This window comes from Eurosta solidaginis, chromosome 1 (genome assembly GCF_040869045.1).
Source record: "Eurosta solidaginis isolate ZX-2024a chromosome 1, ASM4086904v1, whole genome shotgun sequence".
NCBI lineage: Eukaryota > Metazoa > Arthropoda > Insecta > Diptera > Tephritidae > Eurosta > Eurosta solidaginis.
Genome location: NC_090319.1, coordinates 218,851,808 through 218,877,196, shown reverse-complemented (window position 1 = coordinate 218,877,196; position 25,389 = coordinate 218,851,808).

Here is a 25,389-nt window from a genome sequence, read left to right as displayed (position 1 = left end):
GTTGGTATAAAAGATCCCCCAGGGCTATGCGTTGTTGTTGTTGATGTTGTTTTTAATAATGAGGGGTTGAGCTCAGGAAAACTCTGATCTAACAATTGAATTGTTACATTTATTTTTAAACGTAATGAAGTGTTTGGAATATTGTATTCAAAACTAGTCTGTTTACTATTTTCAAAATTTCTAAAGCTGTTTATATTTTGTTCTTGATTCATAAATTGATTATAGGGATAACTTGTTCCATAACTTAAGTGAAACAGGTAAATAAGTAAAATTTTTATTAAATTACCTAATTTCATATCGGTTTTTTTTATTTTTATCTATACACGTGTGAGTCACATTATACAATGATCATATTATATGTTTGTCTATAGTTTTTCACATCAATTATTTCTATATGTGGTCTTTTAAATGAAGTATCCTGGGCTATAATATTTTCAATATCACCATTACTAAGAATTCGTTCAGTTTCAATTTCACGATATTCAAAGCACTTGATACTCATCATTTTTTCCACGTATCTACTATCATAAGTACAACGAATTGGTAGATCAAAATTATCGTATTCCAATTTAAAATGTCGATAAAATGCTTGTTTTGCCTCAATGATTCCTCCAATATCAGATTCCTTTTCAATGAGCTCTCTACGAAATGCCTCTATAGCTTCATCTATAGTAAAAGTTCTCACAGGCTCCCTTCCGTTGAAAAATCATCTTTAGACGATGGTACGATTGTTGTGGATGGTGAAAATAATGGTATCGTTGACAACACTTCACTTTCTTCTTCGTCATTAGTTAAAAGAGCCTCACTTTGTTTTAGTAATAATAATGAAATATTGATTGATAAAATATCATTACTATTGGGTAATGTTAAATTAAATTGAATACTTTGAAAACAAATAATAATAATAATAATAATGTGATATAAAATTTAAACTTCATTGTGATATATCCCTTTATTTACGTCAATTTAAAATGAGGTTGATATTGAAAAACAATCTATTTATATACTTACTTTTGTTCTTCTTCTTCTTATTCTCACCCTTTTAAAATAAAAAACACTAAAGTTAAGATTTCTAATTCTATTTTATTTCATTATAAATTTTAATTACTAGCCGATATGTACATATTTGAACAAAATATATGCTGATTTTAAAGCACAATGAATTTTTCGTTGGTTGATTTTCCCATTATAATCAGTGTGGAAATGATATTAAAAACTCACAACATCTGGGTGTAAACTGTATAATCTAAAGAGATTTATTCCATCACATCCTGTACTCTCCTCTTCAATGTTAAACAACGGCTTTTGGAGGAACTCTGCTATCCATACACTTTTTTCTTGCCCCTTAACATAAACTTGTATGTTCTTCAATGTTGACATCAAATAGTTTTTTTACAGATTTAAAACTATTGCTTCCATAGGACCATAATAAATTATGGTGGTGTAATATTAACCAATTAGCTTGTCGTTGATTATCCTTACTCAGATCCGAAAATTCAAATGGAGCTTTTATGTGGAAACAATGGAATTCTTTATTGTTGAGGACCACAGCTATTTCCTTTACAATAAATCTATTATCGTATGCTTTAAAGCCTTGAACATCTACTGTCGCAAACATTATGAAAATTAATAAAGAAATATCTTTGTAATGGTAGGCTTTTTATGCGTTAAGCACAGACAGGTGAAGCATAGTTGGGTATAAAATAGAATTTTTATATTTCGCCCACACTTATATACTTTAGAAATATGGACCCTTAATGCGGTTTTGTGAAATTCTCACATGCATATATATATGGGGTATTCCATCCCATTTCGACCAATTTTGAACCAGACCACTTTAGAATTGGCTGAAAGTTTTTCTTCTTTTTCTAGTTTACGAAAGACGTTTTTCAGAAGTTTTTCAAATTTTTTCATTCAACTTAAAAAAGTTATGAATTTAAAAAAAACACCGTTTTTGTTTTCAAAATGCTATAACTTTTTCAAAACTTGACCGTTTGGGATCTTTTTTTTAATTGGTTTTTAAATGTACTTTTCGGAAAAAATTAAAAAAAAATTTTAAAGTTTTTTTTTTTTTGTAATTTTTCAGTTTTTCGAATTTCGCCCTTTTTTTCTAATAAAAAACGTCAATCAATTCTGCAATCTTCCCCACTAATCCCGGAGTGGGCCGAGAATATTTTTTTTATTATTTAATTGAAAAAAAACTTGAAAATTTTTTTTGTATTTTTTCAGAAAAGTACATTTAAAAACATATTAAAAAAAAAATGATCGTAAACGGTCAATTTTTGAAAAAGTTATTGGAATTTGAAAAAAACATCGTTTTCCAACTCAAAATAAGTTTTAAATATACGGCGTTTTTTTCAAAATGCTATAACTTTTTCAAAAATTTACCGTTTGGGATCATTTTTTTTTTTAATATGTTTTTAAATGTACTTTTCGGAAAAAATACAAAAAAAAAATTTTAAAGTTTTTTTTTCAATTAAATAAAAAAAAAAAATTCTCGGCCCGCTCCGGGATTAGTGGGGATTATTGCAGAATTGATTAAAGTTTATTATGAGAAAAAAAAGGGCGAAATTCGAAAAATCTCGAAAAACTGAAAAATTAAAAAAAAAAACTTCAAAAATTTTTTTGAAGGAAAGTACATATAAAAACAAATTAAAACAAAAGATCCCAAACGGTCTATTTTTGAAAAAGTTATAGCATTTTGAAAACAAAAACGGTGTTTTTTTTTAAATTCATAACTTTTTTTGAGTTGGATGAAAAAATTTGAAAAACTTCTGAAAAACGTCTTTCGTAAGCTAGAAAAAGAAGAAAAACTTTCAGCCAATTCTAAAGGGGTCGGGTTCAAAATTGGTCGAAATGGGATGGAGTACCCCATATACATATGCAATGTTGAACAGTTAAGGTTTCTTATCAGCATATTTTGAATTTTTCTCTTGTCCAAACATTTCCCAAGCGTAGGTATTAATTCCATTATTTTTTACAAATCTCTTATCATATAAAGACTTAACGTTACTTTATTCATTTCTTGTGTATACAATTCATGAGATTTTGATCTAAAAATATACATTGAGTCAAAGTACAATTTCTTTTCGAATAAACATCTTTTAAAATCATTTGCAGAAAGTTTGAGAGTAACACATTGTTTAACACCCTTAATTTTTTCTTCTCTTTTTCTTCTTGATCGATGTGAATAGAAGACATTTTTGCTCTCAAACCAATAAATTCCTTCATTATTAGTACAAGATTGGGAAAATACTAGTATTGGGGGAAGAGATAGGAAAAAATTAGGTACTAGGGTCTTAATAGCAAAACCAAATTTCCATAGTCTAAGCAAATTTTCAAAGAGTTTAATAGCAATTCAATTGAAACAAGTGTCAACTCTGTACAATAAACCGATACATATTGGTGTGAGGGTGGGGGGATTGGGGAGCAGTCGCTCGATTAGAAATCTATGGGACTCTTTAAAGCGGCTCGGGTGAAGTCTAGGACTCATTAAAAATATGAGGAGACATTTAAAAATTTGCGGCCCTAGAAATATGAGGGGACATTTAAAAATTTGCAGCCCTTTAAAAATGTAGGGCCCCCCATTTAATGATGCTCATTTTTTTACTCAAAATATGACCAACTTATATACATTGAGACAAGTAGCCCTTATCTAAATGTATGTATATGGATGGGTGTGTCTGTGTCGGTGTGTATTTTGCGGTTTGTTGATATATATATATATATACATATATAATTTATATGCTGTCATGTTTACGACTAAGCTCTGCTAAAGGTAAAAAGCTCTAAGCTTTTTCTTATACACCACTAAGCTTTTTCTTATGCGCCACCTAGCGGAAGATCTGCCAGAACACGCCACCTAGCGGTGAGATCGGCCAGAGGTGAGATCAGCCAGAGGTGAGATCAGCCAGAACACAAACCGGAAGAACGGATGCGACACCTAGCGGTGTATAGATAGGTCAGAGGTGAGATTAGCCAGAACACAAACCGGAAGAACGGATGCGACAGGTATGTACCGCGGGTGAAAATTTTAAGAGTATACTCTTACGGGAAATTAAAGCTCAGCAACTTTAAAACCCCGCAGAAGAAACCGCTACTAATTTACCTACGAAATATGCATTAAGACTTACCGATTTTCTTGATACCACCTGTTTTTTTTTTTTTTCTGTGTCTGGGACTGTACTTTCCTGGGTGCCTGAGAATTGTGATTGCTGTAAATCTTTGAGTAGCTTTTATTGTGGTTTTTTTTTTTATTTCGATTCTTATTTTGGGGGTATCACTTACTACTTTTTATGGACCGTGTAATGTCTGTTTCGATGTATGTATAAATGTGTAGACCGTTTTTTGTACAATATTAGAGTACCACTTTTTATACTCAGTTGAGCAGAGCTCACAGAGTATATTAAGTTTGATTGGAAAACGGTTGGTTGTACATATATAAAGGAATCGAGATAGATATAGACTTCCATATATCAAAATAATCAGGATCGAAAAAAAATTTGATTGAGCCATGTCCGTCCGTCCGTCCGTTAACACAATAACTTGAGTAAATTTTGAGGTATATTGATGAAATTTGGTATGTAGGTTCCTGAGCACTCTTCTCAGATCGCTATTTAAAATGAACGATATCGGACTATAACCACGCCCACTTTTTCGATATCGAAAATTTCGAAAAACCGAAAAAGTGCGATAATTCATTACAAAAGACAGCTAAAGCGACGAAACTTGGTAGATGAGTTGAACTTATGACGGAGAATAGAAAATTAGTAAAATTTTGGACAATGGGCGTGGCACCGTCCACTTTTAAAAGAAGGTAATTTAAAACTTTGCAAGCTGTAATTTGGCAGTCGTTGAAGATATCATGATGAAATTTGGCAGGAACGTTACTTCTATTACTATATTTACGCTTAATAAAAATTAGCAAAATCGGAGAAGGACCACGCCCACTTTTAAAAAAAATTTTTTTTTAAAGTAAAATTTTAACAAGAAATTTAATATCTTTACAGTATATAAGTAAATTATGTCAACATTCAACTCCAGTAATGATATGGTGCAACAAAATACAAAAATAAAAGAAAATTTCAAAATGGGCGTGGCTCCGCCCTTTTTCATTTAATTTGTCTAGGATACTTTTAAAGCCATAAGTCGAACAAAAATTAACCAATCCTTTTGAAATTTGGTAGGGGCATAGATTTTATGACGTTAACTGTTTTCTGTGAAAATGGGCGAAATCGGTTGATGCCACGCCCAGTTTTTATACACAGTCGTCCATCTGTCCTTCCGCATGGCCGTTAACACGATAACTTGAGCAAAAATCGACATATCTTTAATGAACTTAGTTCACGTGCTTACTTGAACTCACTTTATCTTGCTATGAAAAATGAACGAAATCCGACTATGACCACGCCCACTTTTTCGATATCGAAATTACGAAAAATGAAAAAATGCCATAATTCTATACCAAATACGAAAAAAGGGATGAAACATGGTAAGGTAATTGGATTGTTTTATTGACGCGAAATATAACTTTAGAAAAAACTTTATAAAATGGTTCTGACACCTACCATATTAAGTAGAAGAAAATGAAAAGTTCTGCAGGGCGAATTAAAAACCCCTTAAAATCTTGGTAGGTATTACATATATAAATAAATTAGCGGTATCCAACATATGATGTTCTTGGTTACCCTGGTCCACATTTTGGTCGATATCTGGAAAACGCCTTCACACCACTCCCTTTTAAAACTCTCATTAATACCTTTAATTTGATACCCATATCGTACAAACTCATTCTAGAGTCACCCCTGGTCCACCTTTATGGCGATATCTCGAAACGGCGTCCACCTATGGAACTAAGGATTACTCCCTTTTAAAATACTCATTAACACCTTTCTTTTGATACCCATATTGTACAAACAAATTCTAGGGCCACCCCTGCTCCACCTTTATGGCGATATCTCGAAACGGCGTCCACCTATGGAACTAAGGGTTACTCCCTTCTAAAATACTCATTAACACCTTTCTTTTGATACCCATATTGTACAAACAAATTCTAGGGTCACCCCTGGTCCACCTTTATGGCGATATCTCGAAACGGCGTCCACCTATAGAACTGACGATTACTCCCTTTTAAAATACTCATTAACACCTTTCTTTTGATACCCATATTGTACAAACAAATTCTAGGGTCACCCGTGGTCCACCTTTATGGCGATATCTCGAAACGGCGTCCACCTATGGAACTAACGATTACTCCCTTTTAAAATACTCATTAACACCTTTCATTTGATACCCATATCGTACAAACGCGTTCTAGAGTCACCCCTGGTCCACCTTTATGGCGATATTTCGAAACGGCGTCCACCTATAGAACTAAGGCCCACTCCCTTTTAAAACACTCATTAACACCTTTCGTTTGATGCCCATATTGTACAAACAAATTCTAGGGTCACCCTTGGTCCACCTTTATGGCGATATCTCGAAACGGCGTCCACCTATGGAACTGACGATTACTCCCTTTTAAAATACTCATTAACACCTTTCTTTTGATACCCATATTGTACAAACAAATTCTAGGGTCACCCCTGGTCCACCTTTATGGCGATATCTCGAAACGGCGTCCACCTATGGAACTAACGATTACTCCCTTTTAAAATACTCATTAACACCTTTCATTTGATACCCATATCGTACAAACGCGTTCTAGAGTCACCCCTGGTCCACCTTTATGGCGATATCTCGAAAAGGCGACCACCTATACAACAACCACCACTCCCTTTTAAAACCCTCATTAATACCTTTAATTTGATACCCATATCGTACAAACACATTCTAGAGTCATCCCTGGTCCACCTTTATGGCGACATTTCGAAACGGCATCCACCTATAGAACTAAGGCCCACTCCCTTTTAAAATACTCATTAACACCATTCATTTGATGGCCATATTGTACAAACAAATTCTAGGGTCACCTCTGGTCCACCTTTGTGGCGATATCTCGAAACGGCGTCCACCTATAGAACTATGGCCCACTCCCTTATAAAATACTCTTTAATGCCTTTCATTTGATACACATTCCAGGGTTTCCCTCGGTTCATTTTCCTACATGGTTATTTTCCCTTATTGTGTAACCATAGCTCTCAACTGAGTATGTAATGTTCGGTTACACCCGAACTTAACCTTCCTTACTTGTTTAATATGTATTTTTTTCTCTGAAAAATTTCTTATTTGTGATTATTTTACTTTTTGCAGGGAGAGTAAGTATGATGTAAGTGTGATTTTTGTTTACTTTATGTAGTATTTTTTCCAGGTAAGTATATAATAAATATAAGCAGTGTTAGTATGTATGTAAGCACGTAAGTATTACTCTTTTTATTTATTTTTAGGGATTTTGTTTTTTGGGATAATTATCAATCACTCAGATCAGTTTTTTGGGTAAGTATTCTCTTTATCAAAGATTTTTTCAGGGGTAGGTAAGTATTTTTTCTGTAACGCACTTTTTGGGCACTCTAATACACCATTTTGTGCTGTTATTTTTCAATACGTATATATGTATGTTGTTTTTGTTTTTGCACTTTACTCCTTTAGCACAAAGTTTAGCTTGTATATAATTTGATCACTTTTGTTGATTTATGTAAATAATGTGTTTTACGAACCGCCGCGATTTATTACCGATTTTAATGTTTTTATATTATCATTATTATTATTTATTAAGTAATATATACAAATATAAAACTTAAATATATATAGAGTACCAGCAGCTATGGCCATAGACTCGACTTAAAATAGTAGTAAAAATTATATATCTAAATAAAGTTATAATATTATTGGATAAGTATATAGTAAATTAGTATGTGCATAAGAATGTATATTAATGTTAGAATATATCAAAGCTGTTTCATATGAGTTTTAAAAGTTTACATTCCGATACGAAATCGAAAATTTTGATTACATTAGCGTGTGATGCGTCTTTTAGAAAAGTATAAGGGTTTGAAGAACCAAAGTGTTTTTGCCGTTGTCTCTCTGAAATGGGACACCCGGTAAGAAAGTGTTCTACTGATGCGATACAGGAGCAAAATGGACAGGAAGCTGCGTCTGTGCCGGATAATAGATGTTGATGAGTGTATGCCCTAACCTTAAGCGGGTGAAAACGGTTGATTGATGGCGTGTTATGCTATTGGAGTACACTGTCTTTTTACATGTAGAATTGATGTTGGTGTATTTATGACTGAAATTAAGCCACTCGATGTCTTTTTTCAGTAGTACTTGTTTGTTGATATGTTTAGTTAAATCGTTTTTATCGAGCGAATGGAACTGAAATGTTGGCGCTGCTTCGAACTAGCGAGCAGTATTATCGGCATATTCATTGCCAGTTATGCCAACATGGCCAGGTACCCAAAGCAGAGGAATTTTGTTTTTATACTTAATACATAAGTCCCGAATTTCGGAAATATATGTGGAATGATTGTAGATATTAATTACAGCTAGTAGACATGAAATGCTGTCGGTGCAAATGACAAATTTTCCTTTACTCATAACTGCATGTTCCATAGCTTTGAGGACTGCAAATGACTCAGCATTGAATACCGAGGAGTATGAAGGAAGGATTCCTCCGCTGATAGTTTTTCCGTCTTCTGTAGTGACCGCAAAGGAGGTGTTATAACAGTGAAGCGTTACATCTATGGATGTTTTATTTAGTAGCCACACAGGTTGCTTGTTTATTTTTTCACACATCGTCGTAGAGTGGAGCCAGGTTTAAAACGACGTTTGTGTCTTCATACTGCAACTAAGATTTGGTGTATATTTTTATTGGGAGAATTAAATAATTTTGGAATAAGCTGCATTGTAGATTCATATATTCTTTCTTTTATTGATGGGAGGCCACTTTCAGCTAGGACACACTTAGTTGGTGTTGTTGGAAAGGCGTTTATGCTTCGGCGTACTGCAGTATGATATGGCGCTTCTATTTGCTTGATGTTGGTATTGGCACACCATCCAAAGATAGGTAGGGCGTAATCAATTTTAGAGAGCATTAAGGCTCTTGTAACATTTATCAATGTATTAGTGTGAATAAATGACTTTTTACATGAAAGGTATTTGATTATGTTTAATCTCGACAAAAGGTTTTTTCTGAGAGAATTACATTGATGGTTAAAACTAAAACGCTTATCAAAATATACTCCTAGAATATTTAAAAATTTACGTTTTCAATTGTATTATTATCAAAAATGAGTTGAGGATAAGTACAATTATTCTTTTTACAAATATGTAGTAATTTACATTTAGATATTGAAATTGATGCGCCGGATTTGATCCCCCATTTTTTAAATTCATTAAGAACTTCGCAAAAATTATTATTTACAAGTTGGGGGTTTTTTATATTTGTGTAGATTATAGTATCATCGGCGTACATAGTTAATTTAATATTTTTAATATTCATACATATATTATTTAATTTATCAAAAGCTATTATGAACAAAACGACCGATAGGGGCGAGCCCTGTGGAATGCCATTATGCATATTATGAAAATCAGATAAATTGTTATTTATACGAATACGAAAGCGTCGATGTGTCATGAAAGCCTTAACGAAAGAAAAGGCTTTCTGACCAATCTTCCATGCAGCAAGTTGGCTTAATACTGCATGTACGCCCACGCGATCAAAAGCTTTCTCAAAGTCTGTCGTCAAAATGGTGACGTGATTTTTGGTACATAGAGAATCCGACACAAAGTGTTGGATTTTTACTAGTGAATCCATTGTACTGTGTTTTGTTTTGAAAGCTGTTTGCGTGTGGCTGATCGAGTTGTTTTTCTCGATAAACCACATCAAGCGCTTGGCAATTATTTTTTCTATGATTTTGCTTATACAGGACAGGAGGGATATGGGTCTGTAAGGTGGGGGGGCTTGTTAGGTTTAAGGAGTGGAATGACAGTGGCTGTACGCCAGACGTGAGGAAATAACCGTTCATCATAGACTTTATTATAAAAATTTAGTAATTTTATCTTTGCTATCTCAGGTAAATTCAGAAGCATTGTATAAGAGATGCGGTCTGAACCGGGAGATTTTCCTATGGCATGTTTCAGGGCTGATTCTAATTCACATAATTCAATTTTGTTTTCAACATACCGTGCTGACGGAGAAAGGCTAAGTGGAGAATACGTTTCAGAGAGCCAACGTGTTTTTTCACGACTGAATGCCTCTGAAAAGTTGTTGTCATCTGAGTAATCAGACCAAAGCTTCGCGAAAGTCTCAGCCATGTCTAAAGAGTTCGTTAAAAGAGACTGATTGTGCTGAATGCAACTTATAGTTTTGTTTGGAGTACCTGAAAGTGATTTTATATCAGCCCAGATTTTCTTTGTGGTCGAAAGTGGAGAGATCTTTGAAGTGAAACTCTCAAAACTTTTTTTCTTTGCTTCTTTTACCGATCTCTTGAACATGGCATTCGACTTCTTGTAATTTATTAAATTCTCAACCGACATACATAGTTTGTAGGCTTTCCAAAATTGATTTTTTTCCTCCCGAAGATTTTTTAAGGTTTTAGACCACCAAATGGGGAAAGTCTTGGAGAAACTAGCCTTAGTTTGAGGAATGGATTTGTTGGCTGCAGAACGGATAATCTTTGTGATAACTGCTATTTCTTTATTTACGTTTTGCAATGGCTCTAAGAAATTATTTGTAATTGTATTAGTGATTTGTGATTGATATAAATCCCAGTTAGCATGGTCGGTTTTAAATTTGGGGATATGTTTAACCTTTTCAAAATTAGTATTAGTACGAATAGAAATAGATATATGGAAGTGATCGCTACCCCTAAGTATCGAGGAAATTTTCCAGTTGGTTCTGGGATAAAGTTGTGGGGAAATTAGAGAAAGATCAACACGTGTAAAAGATGAGTGCGTAAAAAATGAGTAGTAGGTGATCGATCATTTAAAAGCATAATTTGTTGTTGGAGTATAAACTTTCTATAATTTGCCCTCTCGTATTTGATTTGGGTGATCCCCAGAAAGGGCTCCATGCGTTGAAGTCACCAGTCCACAGGATTGGGGAAGTAAATTTGGAAAACAAATTATTTAATTCCGCTATAGAAAATACTTGCTTTGGGGGTATATATGTGTTAGCTATAATGAAGTTTGAATTTAGATTAATTTTTAGCGCCAACGTAGATAATGTGGATGTGACGTTGACTAAATCATGTGGAATTGCTGATTTAATTAATATACCTACACTTTGCTTACTGGACTGAATGTTGTATAGATTGGAAAAATACCCAACGTACTCTTTAGGATAATATAATGTATTTTGGTTTATATTTTGTGAAAAGTGGGTTTCTTGAATACATATTATATCTGGATCTTCTTCTTAAATTAATAATGATAGTTCGTTATAGTTATTAAAATAACCGTTGATATTCCATTGAATAATTTTTAAAAACATTAAAATATAAGAGAAAAAACAGATAAAATATATACATATTCATGTACATAAATGGCATGGACACACAAACACACCCAGATACATATCAACCATGCTTATACATATGTAAACATGGCTAAACTGCATCTAGGTGTACTTGTGTGTCCAAAAAAATTTAAGAGAAAGTATTTGTTTACATTTCTATCATAACGTCGTCTTTAATTGACATGTCTCGCGTTGCTAAAACTTTCGTAAGATACGGAAGTGGATCAAAGAGAGAATGTTGGGAAGCTGTTGAAGAGCAATTTGATGTGTTAGGTGAGTTAGATGAGGAAGTGGCTGCAGTTTGATTTTGTTGTTTTGAAGCGGATGTGGGGTGCTGGGAGGAAGCTAAATGCGTAACAAGAGAAGTTTGTTGGAATGATTGAGTGGATGGGGGGAAATTGTTTTGTGTTATGTTGTACGTGGACGGTTGGCTGGCAACTGGCTGAGCGGCGTCAGTTGCAAATGAATGGGATGAACTCATTTCAGCATTTTTTTTTGTTTGTTTCTTTTAAATTTTTTTCGGTGCTTTTGTCACTAATTGTTGGTTTGGACACATTGCCTGTACTTGTTGTTGTTGAAGATTTTGCTTGTACGCTTGAAAGTGATTTGGATAAAGTGTCAGCATAGGTGGCACTATTTGAAGGTGGGAGTATGGTTTCTCTATAAATTTTCAAAGCTTCGCGCATTGAACATTTTTTTGTTGTTTTAATTTTTAAAATCTCGTTTGCTTGGATACATTTGGTACATTCTCTGGACGAAGATGGGTGTTCGGCTTTGCTGTTAGCACATTGTGTACGGGTACATTTTTCAGGGGAATGGGGGGGGGGAAGTGAACAAATACCGCAGGCGGGTGAGCGCTTACAATGTTTAGCGGTGTGATCATGTAATTGGCAAGATTTGCAACGCATGGGTGTTGGGATATATTCTCTTACCATGAATTTAGACCAAGCAATGTCGATCTTATTAGGTACTTTGTAAAGATTAAACGTTAGCAATACCACACCTGAGGCTACTAACTTTCCATCAATATTTTTTTTGAATTTGTAGGCTGATACCACTCCTTGAGAGCTAAGCTTTTTAACAATTTCCTCATCCGGAACATTATTTAAGAAAGGTGCGTACACTGTACCTTTCACTTGATTAAGAGTTTCATGGAAAGAGGCCGATATATTACAAATATTTGGCAATTGTTTGGTATTTATGAATTTAAGAGCAACGGTTTTACTTTTAACTAAGAGCAATAACTTTCCATCGCGGAGAGTGGAAATTGAATGCACTTCATTACTTATGAATTGTATTGCTCGATGAATAGCGAAAGGCGAAAAAGACGAGAGAAGTTTTGATGAATCAGCGGATTCAACAACAACAAACTTCGGATCTTCAACCTTAACTTCTGCTAGAAAGGGGAAAAGGACTACTGGCGATGCAGTACCGTTTTTATGTTTTTTCTTTATGGGTCCAGAGTCAAATAATTGAAAGCGATTTGCTTTCAAAGTCTTTTGGCCGTTGGCCATAGTAATTAATTTTTTTATTCACTTATGAGAATAATATAGATTTACACACGCGGAAATTAAAAATGAAGATATATATACAAAATCGCACAAAAGTCAGCTAGTCTTTAAAGAACCGCAATAGAATAAAAGTAACCAATTAACTCCGAAGGCGAAAGAGAGAACGTCTGTTCAGCGCGAGAGATAGTCGGTGACTGTAATGTTTTTATATCCATAGGTCGCTGGTTCATATCCTGCTCGAAGGACCATGAATAAGTTTCTATATGGGGGTTATGGGAAAGCGCCGATGAGCAACGGAGAGAATTTTCCACCAGAAATAGCAACACTGCACTTTAAATATACTGGAACTTAATGTGCTTGAATACAAATTTTATTATATGTTTAAATCACTTTACACGAAATTTCGTTTCATGTAGATAATTGCGATGCGGACGCGGCGGTAGTTAAATACAACTAACTTATATGGAGGGAATAACAACTAGAGCGGCTTTTGACCGCTTACAATTTTGAAAGGACCGTTACGTGACTCCTTTATACATTTTTTTATAAAGCAAAAAGATGAAAGGGTAGGGTTGCCGTCCGCACGCAATTTATACATAAATACAGGGGAATAAATTAATTGAGACTCATGTCTTCAACAATGAGTATTTTAAAAAGGAGTGGGCCTTAGTTCTATAGGTGGACGCCTTTTCGAAATATCGTTATAAAGGTGGACCAGGGTTGACTCTAGAATGCGTTTGTACAATATTGGTATCAAAAGAAAGGTGATAATGAATATTTTAAAAGGGAGTGGGCCTTAGTTCTATAGGTGGACGCGTTTACGAGATATCGCCATAAAGGTGGGCCAGGGGTGTCTCTATAATGTGTTTGTATGATATGGGTATCAAATTAAAGATATTAATGAGGGTTTTAAAAGGGAGTGGTGTAGTTGTATATGTGAAGGCGTTTTCGGGATATCGACCAATATGTGGATCAGGGTGACCCAGAACATCATCTATCGGGTACCGCTAATTTATTTATATACGTAATACCACGAACAGTATTCCTGCCAAGATACGAAGGGCTTTTGGTTTCGCCCTGCAGAACTTTTTCATTTTCTTCTACTTAATATGGTAGGTGTCACACCCATTTTACAAAGTTTTTTCTAAAGTTATATTTTGCGTCAATAAACCAATCCAATTACCATGTTTCATCCCTTTTTTCGTATTTGGTATAGAATTATGGAATTTTTTTCATTTTTTCGATATCGAAAAAGTGGGCGTGGTCATGGTCGGATTTCGTCAATTTTTTATACCAATACAAACTGGGCTCAGGTAAGTACGTGAACTGAGTTTAGTAAGGATATATCGATTTTTGCTCAAGTTGTCGTGTTAACGGCAGAGCGGAAGGACAGACAGCCGACTGTGTATAAAAACTGGGCGTGGCTTCAACCCATTTCGCCCATTTTCACAGAAAACAGTTATCGTCATAGAGTCTATGCTCCTACAAAATTTCACAAGGATTGATAAATTTTTGTTCGACTTATGGTATTAAAAGTATCCTAGACAAATTAAATAAAAAAGGGCGAAGCCACGCCCGTTTTGAAAATTTCTTTTATTTTTGTATTTTGTTGCACCATATCATTACTGGAGATGAAGTTGACATATTTTACTTATATACTGTAAAGATATTAAATTTTTTGTTAAAATTTGACTTAAAAAATTTTTTTTTAAGTGGGCGTGGTCGTTCTCCGATTTCGCTAATTTTTATTGAGCATTACTATATGATAGGAGTAACGTTCCTGCCAAATTTCATCATGATATCTTCAATGACTGTCAAATTACAGCTTCCAAACTTTTAAATTACCTTCTTTTAAAAGTGGGCGGTGCCACGCCCATTGTCCAAAATTTTACTAATTTTCTATTCTGCGTCATAAGGTCAACTCACCTACCAAGCTTCATCGACTTGTCCGTCTTTGGTAAGGAATTATCGCACTTTTTCGGTTTTTCGACATTTTCGATATCGAAAAAGTGGGCGTGGTTATAGTCCGATATCGTACATTTTAAATAGCGATCTGAGATAAGTGCCCAGAAACCTACATACCAGATTTCATCAAGATACCTCAAAATTTACTCAAGTTATCGTTTTAACGGACAGACGGACGGACATGGCTCAATAAAATTTTTTTTCGATGCTGATGATTTTGATATATGGAAGTCTATATCTATCTCGATTCCTTTATACCTGTACAACCAACCGTTATCCAATCAAAGTTAATATACTCTGTGAGCTCTGCTCAACTGAGTAAAAAAATACGCACGCATATACATAGCTAACTGTGTTGCTTCCATTGTTTCAAACCGAAAGTTAGGCAAGCAAGAGGGCGAACTTCATCCGCTACACAAGGGTGAAACACCTCTTCATACGTACCATATAGATTTTCTTGACCGCTGGAGTATACCAACAAGTCGTACCAACACATATTTGCCGTTATCGATTCCTTTACAAAATTTTCTTGGCTATATCCTACCAAGTCAACGTCAACACAAGAAGCAATTAGCCGTTTAAAATTACAGAGTATGACGTTTGGTAACCCTGTTCAGATTATCTCGAACCGTGGTTCGGCATTTACGTCTGACGATTTTCGAAAATACTGCGAAGACGAAAACATCCAGCATTTCAAAATAACCAATGGACTTCCACGTGTTAAAGGTCAAGTGGAGAGATTGAATGGCGTTATATCAAGCGTTCTGTCAAAGCTAAGCAAGGACGATCCAAGTAAGTGGTATAAGTACACTGACAGGGTACAGCAAGTCGTTAACTCCACATATAATCGAAGCATCGACATGACCTCATTCGAGCTGTTGACAGGTGTTAAGATGCGAGCAAGCGACGACGTTAATATCAAAAATTTAATAGAAGAAGAAATGCGACAAAAATATCTAGATACGATAGATGAGCCTAGGCAACATGCAAAAAAGCAGATTTTGAACGCAAAAAAGCCCACAAGTATTCCATTGACGATTTGGTGGCAATAAATCGTACGAAATTTGGTGGTGGACTCAAATTAAAAGCTAAATATCTGGGTCCCTACCGTGTTACAAAGGTAAAGCCAAAAGAGACCTACGACGTTGTAAAATCTGGAAAAACTGAAGGGCCAAATCAAACATCGACTTGCGCCGAATTTATGAAGCCATGGGTAAATTTTTCTGATAATGACAACGGTGCATTCGAGAGCGAATGCGCAGCAGGATGGCCGAATGTGGGATTGGGTTTCTAAACAACATCTCGACCTTTCCTCGGCAACCTTGTGGCACACGACACGAAGAAGCAACAAAGATAAACAACAAAGATCAAACGAGAAGCAATAGTTAGTTGACGACGAGAACTCAAACCATAACGTCGGCAAAACTACGCGTGTGAAAGTTGACTATCTTGAATATTGCAATTAACTAAATATCATATTACATTCAACCATTTGTAAATTTCATTAATTAACTTTTTAACTCAAATCGTTATTTAACATTAAACATTCAAAATTAAATATTAAACATTCTATTTAAAATTAGCAAAATGGACAGTCGTATAGCACTAACCCCTTTTTACCCACATATGTTTATGTTTATGATGCGGATTTACTTTGGTATTAGCAACATAAATTAAATAAAAGAATTGTTAGATTTTATTTTAATTTGTCGAACTACTTCTAATTTTGCGGGTACTGTGGTTGTATTAATATTTAGTAAATTTGTCATCTGAATTATAATATTCTTTCGGAAGTCAAAAGGTCGCAGTATTAATCTATCTTCATCTCTCCAAAAATCTTAAATGTAGTTTTGTAGTTTGGAAAATTATCTTCTTATATGTGAAATTTATGTCTAATTAAGTCCGCTTTGACTCTCCCTAAAGTGCTGGTTTTTCATTAACCAATACCCTTTAAGTCAATCCGTCCCACTAGTTGTTCGCCTTTGATTGTTAAAGTTTCTGTTCCTTTATGGTGAATTATTATTGTAATTTTGGGACGGTACCCCAATTCTATAAGAGCTATTAGGGTAATCCCTATAGCCGACACCGTGGTAAGCTTTACGTTAGCTATGATGGTAATAGCCTTGCTGACGTATTTGTAGAACAGAGATGGGCTACCCTTCACTTCAGCACAACTTTTTTATATTTTGATATTACCACGTTTATGGATGTGATTGGTCTTGCTAGCACTATCAATTTAAATTTTTCGTTTGAGCAATGTTTACACATTGCCTTTGCCCCTCACTGTGTAGCATTACTGGTCGCTAGGTCTGAAGTTAATCCGTCAGATATGTATGCGCCTTAAACAGACTTTGTAAGTTGCTCTATTTCAGTAGTATTTTACTACGTTGTTCAGTAGCTTTGCGGTCAAAACTTCCACTGACTCATCTTCAATGGCAGATTTTAGTATTTGCTTTATTTCCTGTATTGAGTTCTCGTTACTTATGAAATTTCTCGATGTTCCTTTTAGCTTGGTTGTTATCATTAAGATTGCAATGCAAGAATGTCGAACCCATCGGAAAAGCAATTAAGACTTTCTTGCTTACCGTCAGTCAAACCCATGTTAAATTGTCGAAACTGTCTCTTTTATTTTAGTTATTTGTGTTTTCGTTTCTTCCGTTAAGATTCCGGTTTTTCTTCTTCTAATTCTGAAGGGTATTTATTGTAATTGACTCGATGTCAATTAGTATGTTTCTTCAACAGTCGTCGGCACGGTTGCCACGTTGGTCCATTTGGACCAAAAATGGTCCATTCCAAACCTATTTAGCCCACTGGTCCCTTTTCTTCAATTTTGGTCCTTTTCAGGCAGTAACCACGATTTTTTTACTTTTATTTCTTTTTCACTCAGGTAAAAATTCCCAGTATAGCCCAAAAAAATTGCCACACATTCGTTAACCCACATATAATTTTGAATTTACTTCAATGGAATTCTTACCACAAAAAATTGCTCAGTCAGTAAAATATACCAAAACAATGACATTTCACCTAGGGGATAATTTAGCAGAGGCATTAAAAATAAAAGTGTTGGCAAACACATTGTCGTTAATCGTTGATGAAATAAGCGACTTATCAAAAACAAGTCTTGTTTTATATTAATAATAATAACGGCTCGATATTGCGATCGGTTATCAAACACTTAATGAAATATTTTTGTCACTAGTAGAGCTAACAGGCCTATTCTGTGCACTTGACAAATTCACCATCTTGCTTATTTGTCAAGTTTGATTATTTATCAAGTATTTTCTATTCTGTGTCAAATATAAAAAGCCCATTGATTGGCAAATTGTCAATATCTTAAACGCTCTTGACAATTCAAATTTGCGCTAAAAATTACGTTATTGCGTGTTTTTGTCTGAATTAAAATGGAAGAAGACTTATTACTTTTGCTGTTATTGTGTGAAGATGAGGAAAATGAGGGAAATAGAGATCGCTCGAGGTACTTAAAATCCCAGAGAGATGCCAGCAATCCATTTGCCTTAAGTGAAAATGTGTTCGTTCAACATTTCCGTTTGACCCGTTCTTTGTGCCGTCGCCTTATTGATGACTTGGAACCGCGCGATGATCAACAAACCTCCTTGCCAATAACGATCCGTGTTCTATCGGTATTGAACTTCTTTGCTAATGGATCGTACCAAACATGCGTGAGCAACAATTACACTATGCCTATGAACCAGACGTATTTTTCCAGAAGTTTGAAGGCTGTGGCAAACCTAATTGTGAGAGTTAAAGGCAGTGAAATCGAGTTTACCCGCACAGTCGAAGAAGAGAATATTGTTAAAACAGGGTATGCGTGCTAATGAAATTTTTCAGATAAATCTATAACGAAAATCTTCGTACTATTTAAGGTTTTTCCGGAAATTCGGCATAAAAAGTACAATAGGTGCAAATGATTGCACCCACATTGCCATTGTTGCTCCGCCTTCAAAGAATGTGGAGCGTCCGTTAAGCCAATACCTAAACCGAAAAGGCTACTACAGCATTAATGTTGAAGCGGTATTTTCTGCTTTTGTTAAAAATATTTACAATTTATTAAATTTAATTATTTTAAGCTATGCGATCATCGCTTGCGTTTTACATTTCTAAATGCCAACTTTCCAGGAGCGACACATGACTCAGGCATATGGACAACGTCTGACCTTCGCGAGTATTTTATACGCAAGCATAACGCCAGTTCTACTTCCAACCAAAGGGAATCATGGCTCATTGGAGATCAAGGATACCCTTTGGAACTATGGCTTCTCACACCAGTTGCAAACCCAAGTACCACGAAAGAACGGAAGTTTAAAAATATACATGCATCTGGAAGAAATTGTATAGAAAGAGGATTTGGTGTTATGAAGTCGCGATTTAGGTGCTTGCTTAAGCATCGAGTGCTACATTATTCTCACGAAACAGCTGCTGCTATTATTACGAGCTGCGTCATATTGCACAACATCATGGCAAAAGCTGGTATGGCAGAGGACGTAGATATCGTTGAAGATGATCATGAATTCGAAAGAGATCCAAATGACTCTACTCAGTACATCCGCGAGGGAGAGAGAACACGGTCTAGATACATATCAACTCTTTAAAAAACTGCACATGTAAATATTTCATTTCCCAAATAAAAAGCATAATATTACTCATAGCTAAAAATGTCCTTTCGACTCTATATTTTTGAAAGTTGGGATACAATCACCGAGAGCTTTAGGTTCATGGTTTGCAAATGTTACTCCAGTGTAGAAGAAATTTGGACGTCCCTAAAGAACACACAAACAATAACTTATGGGCGTGCATAGCCCTTCATTAAAGGACGTTTATATTTAAAAAATTTACTTGCGTGTATCTATCGAATTTGACACCTTCCCTAATCATTTCAGCTTCTTATTATTTTGCCCCTTCACCTCTCCTTTTTTCCTTTTTGTTCGCGTTTACCTTCTCATATCGTCCTTCTCTTTTTTATCTTAACCTTTTTCTACCTTCATTCATATATCTACCCCTATCACAATCCGTAGTCCTAATCATATAGACACACACAAGATTTTTATATGTACATAAATATGTATGTATTCTATATTAAATTTTATTTATAAAAACAAAAGAAAACAATTACATAAATGTAACAACAGAAATAATTCATTTCAATAGCTCTCACAGATAAACTAAAAATTTAAAAATAAAGTTATATATGTAGCTTAGTGAAATAATGTAGAATATAAAGTTTGACTTTAGCAACTTTTTATTATGTTTTATTTTATTTCGTTTAATTAATTTTATTTTATGGTATTTGAGTTTTTTATATATTATTTAATTTATTTTAAAATATTAAATGTATTTTGTTATAATTCTCATTTATCTTATCTTATTTTTTACAATTTTTCTTATTTTATTTCATTTTTTATTATACTATCTTATTTGATTACAATTTTTCTTATTTTATTTCATTTTTCATTATTCTATCTTATTTGATTACAATTTTTATTATTTTATTTCATTTTTTATTATTCTATCTTATTTGATTACAATGTTTCTTATTTTATTTCATTTTTCATTATTCTATCTTATTTGATTACAATTCTTATTATTTTATTTCATTTTTCATTATTCTATCTTATTTGATTACAATTCTTATTATTTTATTTCATTTTTCATTATACTATCTTATTTGATTACAATTTTTATTATTTTATTTAATTTTTTATTATTCTATCTTATTTGATTACTATTTTTCTTATTTTATTTCATTTTTCATTATTCTATCTTATTTGATTACAATTTTTCTTATTTTATTTTGTTTTTCATTATTCTATCTTATTTGATTACAATTTATCTTATTTTATTTCATTTTTCATTATTCTATCTTATTTGATTACAATTTTTATTTTTTTTTTTTCATTTTTCATTATACTATCTTATTTGATTACAATTTTTATTATTTTATTTCATTTTTCATTATTCTATCTTATTTGATTACAATTTTTATTATTTTATTTCATTTTTCATAATACTATCTTATTTGATTACAATTTTTATTATTTTATTTCATTTTTTATTATTCTATCTTATTTGATTACAATTTTTCTTATTTTATTTCATTATTCTATCTTATTTGATTACAATTCTTATTATTTTATTTCATTTTTCATTATACTATCTTATTTGATTACAATTTTTATTATTTTATTTCATTTTCATTATTCTATCTTATTTGATTACAATTTTTATTATTTTATTTCATATTTCATTATACTATCTTATTTGATTACAATTTTTCTTATTTTATTTCATATTACAGTTTTCCTTGTTTATTTCATTTCATTTAATTTTACTTTACATTATTTTACCATACTATTTTTTTATGATTTAAATTTTTTAATTTTGATTGGAAAATACAAGTAGTTGGTAAAACAATACTGTAAAGGCACTATAATATGGGTATTTGTTATATATGCATAACTTTTATTTTCCAATTGAAATTTGTTTTCAAATTAAAATTAAATAAACGAAAAATAACTAGTTATTACTAGCAATTTGTATAATAAAATAAAATATTGTTAGCAGTCCCTGACTCTAACATGTATATAGAGAAGTTTTACGGACTATTATTATCGTAACTAGCATATTTTTATAAGGAATTCAGTATTTGGTTCAATTATAATTAAAGAAAATTACTAGTCCGTAAAATTTCTCTATTCTTAAGTTTAATTTGGTTTTAAAACTTTGACTAGTTCAGTCAAGCAGCTCGTTAAAGTTGTGATAGCTTGAATCGTTTCACGATGCTCCTGACGCTGTTCCTCTTCTCTTCTTTCCCGTTCTTCAAAACTAATCCGTTTGCTTATATCGCTCATTAGAGTACTTATAAGTTTGCATCGTTCTGCGCGAGACATACAGTCTGAGCTTCCATTCAAAACTCCAGCATTCTTGAAGGAAAAAATTTCAGTTTAAAAGTGTCCGATCTATGTATATATTTATATATTAGGGAGGCCAAAAAAATTATTTTCGTTATTTTATTGGTATACGGAAAAGGAAGTATGTATACTGATCCAATATAAGTTTTTAATATTAACGGGACAAAAATCACATAGCAGTTTTTCCTTTACTTCTATGAACATCATTATATCGACGTGCCATACGAAAACTAACAAAAGAATTTCTGTGTCTGACAAAACTAATAATTTCATTTTATGTCTGAAGAAAACTAACTACCTAAAAGTGTTAGTTTTCGTCTGACAAAAAAATGAAATTGCTAGTTTTCGTCAGACACATGTCGAAAATGTTAGTTTTCGTACAGAATTTTGAAAGTGTTAGTTTTCGTATGGCACGTCGATATCTTACTACTGATAGATCATTCAACAAATTTCTACTCAAAAATTGCAGAAAGTATAACGCTCTACAACAAATTTTGTCGAGCGTTCAATTTCGAGAAAATATATGTATGTATAAACCAATCCAAGCAAAGGAAAACCATATTTTTGCCCCACCCTAACATATATGAATTACTTACTTCAGTCTCTGGCTCATGGTGTCATACCAGGCATCGATGGTTCGAAACTTGCTGATTCAGCATTAGTCTCCGGCGATGATGGGCTCGACATTGCTACAAATGAGTATGATGCATGGTTTTGCTGCGGCAAAACGGTTGGCGAATTCAAAGGACTCATCGCAAGGATACGGCTTTGAGATTGTGTATCACTCTCAGCTGGTGACGGACTCTGGAATATGGACGATGTTCTTGCTGGTAGTTCTTGTGGTGGCGAGTTCAGTCCACTACTTCCTAAACCGGCACCATCAACCGCTAATAAGCCAAAAGTAGCCAAAGCGCGATCTTCGAACTCATTAAGTGATTTGCATTGTGGACCACCACCAGTAACCCTTTGGCTCATTTGGTGCACGTGTACGTAACTGGCTCTTCCATACTCCAAGCGTCTGTATGTAAAAAAATTATACGCAAAGCCATTAACTAATTTGGTTACTTTTTAGAAGACGGTTCAATGCTATGCAATTGATCAAAAATGATGTTGGTACCAAAAGACGCGCCTTGACTCCAGTATCAATAATCCGAAAGTGGAAATTGAAAATATTATACATATAAGTTATTGCCAAAAAACCCAAAAATTAGAAAAGGTCGGTCCAAAACCGGGGTGTAATCCATACTTTGGTAAAAGTCTAGTTGAGGGGTCGACTGCTAATTCGCGTCAAAAAATATCGAGAGAAGTGTCAAAAGACGCGCATTAATCTCGAGAACAATAATCCGAAGGTGGAAAAGAAAAATTTTATCTCTGTCCGGAGATATTTGCAGTTGAATTTGGCGATTTTCATGTGGTTGTTATTGTGTTGTACCCACAAAAAAAATTGTGCATCACCGTGGCGGTAGCCACGGTTATACCACACACCCGGACTTGGCATGGCGTAGGCCAGGGTTATTTTTTAGGTAATAGTCTAGTTGAGGGGTCGACTGCTAATACGCGTCAAAAAATAAAATTTTAACTCGTTCAAAAGATATTAACGAAAAACCGAAAAAAGATCCGCGGGTACCTCCGAAACCGGGGGTGGGATCCATAGTATTTTTGCGCAGAACACCTTTCTGTGTGGGCGGCCTTCGGCTGCGCTTATAAAAAATAACCCTGGCCTACGCCATGCCAAGTCCGGGTGTGTGGTATAACCGTGGCTACCGCCACGGTGATGCACTATTTTTTTTGTGGGTACATACACAATAACAGTCACATGAAAATCGCCAAATTCAACTGCAAATATCTCCGGCCAGAGATAAAATTTTTCTTTTCCGCCTTTGGATTATTGTTCTCGAGATTAATACGCGTCTTTTTACACTTCTCTCGATATTTTTTGACGCGTATTAGCAGTCAACCCCGCAACTAGACTATTACCATTTTTTATAAGCGCGGACGAAGGCCACCAACGCAGAAAGCCGTTCGCGCAAAAATAATATGGATCCCATCCCCGGTTTCGGAGGTACCCGCGGGTCTTTTTTCAGTTTTTCGATAATATCTTTTGAACGAATTAAAATTAGCCATACTTTTTATGTATGCTTGTAAATATCTCTTCACACAAATATATTTTTTAATTTCCGCTCTCGTATTATTGATTCTGCGGTCAAGACGCGTCTTTTGATACAAACATCGAAAATTTTTGATCGATATTAAGCATTGAACCGTCTTGTAAACTGGTACCACTAATTTTTCACTACAACTTACTTCCTTCCATTTTTCTGCAGAACGTGTTGATCCTCTTAAGGCGTTTAGCTTCTCTGCCAGTTGAGCCCATAGAGAGCGCATTTGTTGCGGTGACCTGGGGTTATTTTTTCCTGACCCCATTTCAGGGTTAGCACTATAAAATACACATAGTGCTCCAATTGTTCGCGCGTAGCACGATCGCACTTTGATTTTCTATAAAAGAAATACAATATAACCAAAATATAATGAAAAATAATAAAATACTTACGTTTCTGCAGACTCCATTTAACAATTGTTCGCGCTAAACAGCTGTTTTGTGTTTACAATACTGTAACGAATTTGCTGCAAATCCTCTTATTTGCAATCCTCTGCTAAGTTCGAATCACTAAACTGTTGAATAAATAACTCCAATTTGTAATAATGCAAAATGGCCTTTATTAAAGTACTATTCAAAATAACACTGCTATTGCTCGCTAGATATCGTCTTAATCAAACTGCTTGACAACTCAAATCAAACTGAATAACTTCCTACCCGCCTGCCCCGCTTTTATAGTTTACGCTGCATACTTCTAGGCTCTTCGATTTCCAGAAGTTACTAGTTAGTTTCGGCTACAAAATCGCCAGCCACAGCTACGTGCACAAATTATTGCTCTCTCTTGTGACAACTCAGATAAGATATATGCATGTGTTTGTGCATTGCCGCTCCGCTGCTCGTATACGTACATATGTGTAGACGCAATTATTTATTCGTTTATGTAGATACATAATGATTGAATTATTGATGTGAATGTTTGTAGTTTACAGTCTCTCGCGCATACATAGGCGTATAAGTAAATGCATCTGTATGTGACATCTTTCGGCTGCCTTATATATGTGTATACATGATTTGATTATTGACGTAAATACTGCTTATCGTGGCCTTGGCATCGCCTTAGTGATGGTATAACATAGTGATGTTAATATCCGTGACACTGCCCACCACCTAAGTCTGATCGTCCCGGTCAGACAAATCTCTCGATCTAAACACTGCTAATCTCTCCAAATGAACCACTTTCATTTTGGTTCGTGGTTTGGTAGTGGTTTGTATGCGGTACACTACATCGTTGATCCGTTTCACAACCTTGTATGGGCCTTCCCAGTTACACTGCAATTTCGGGGACAAACCTTTTTTTCGTTGTGGGTTGTATAGCAGCACCAAATCTCATTCCTGAAACCCTTCCGAATTAATTGCTTTATCGTACCTCGC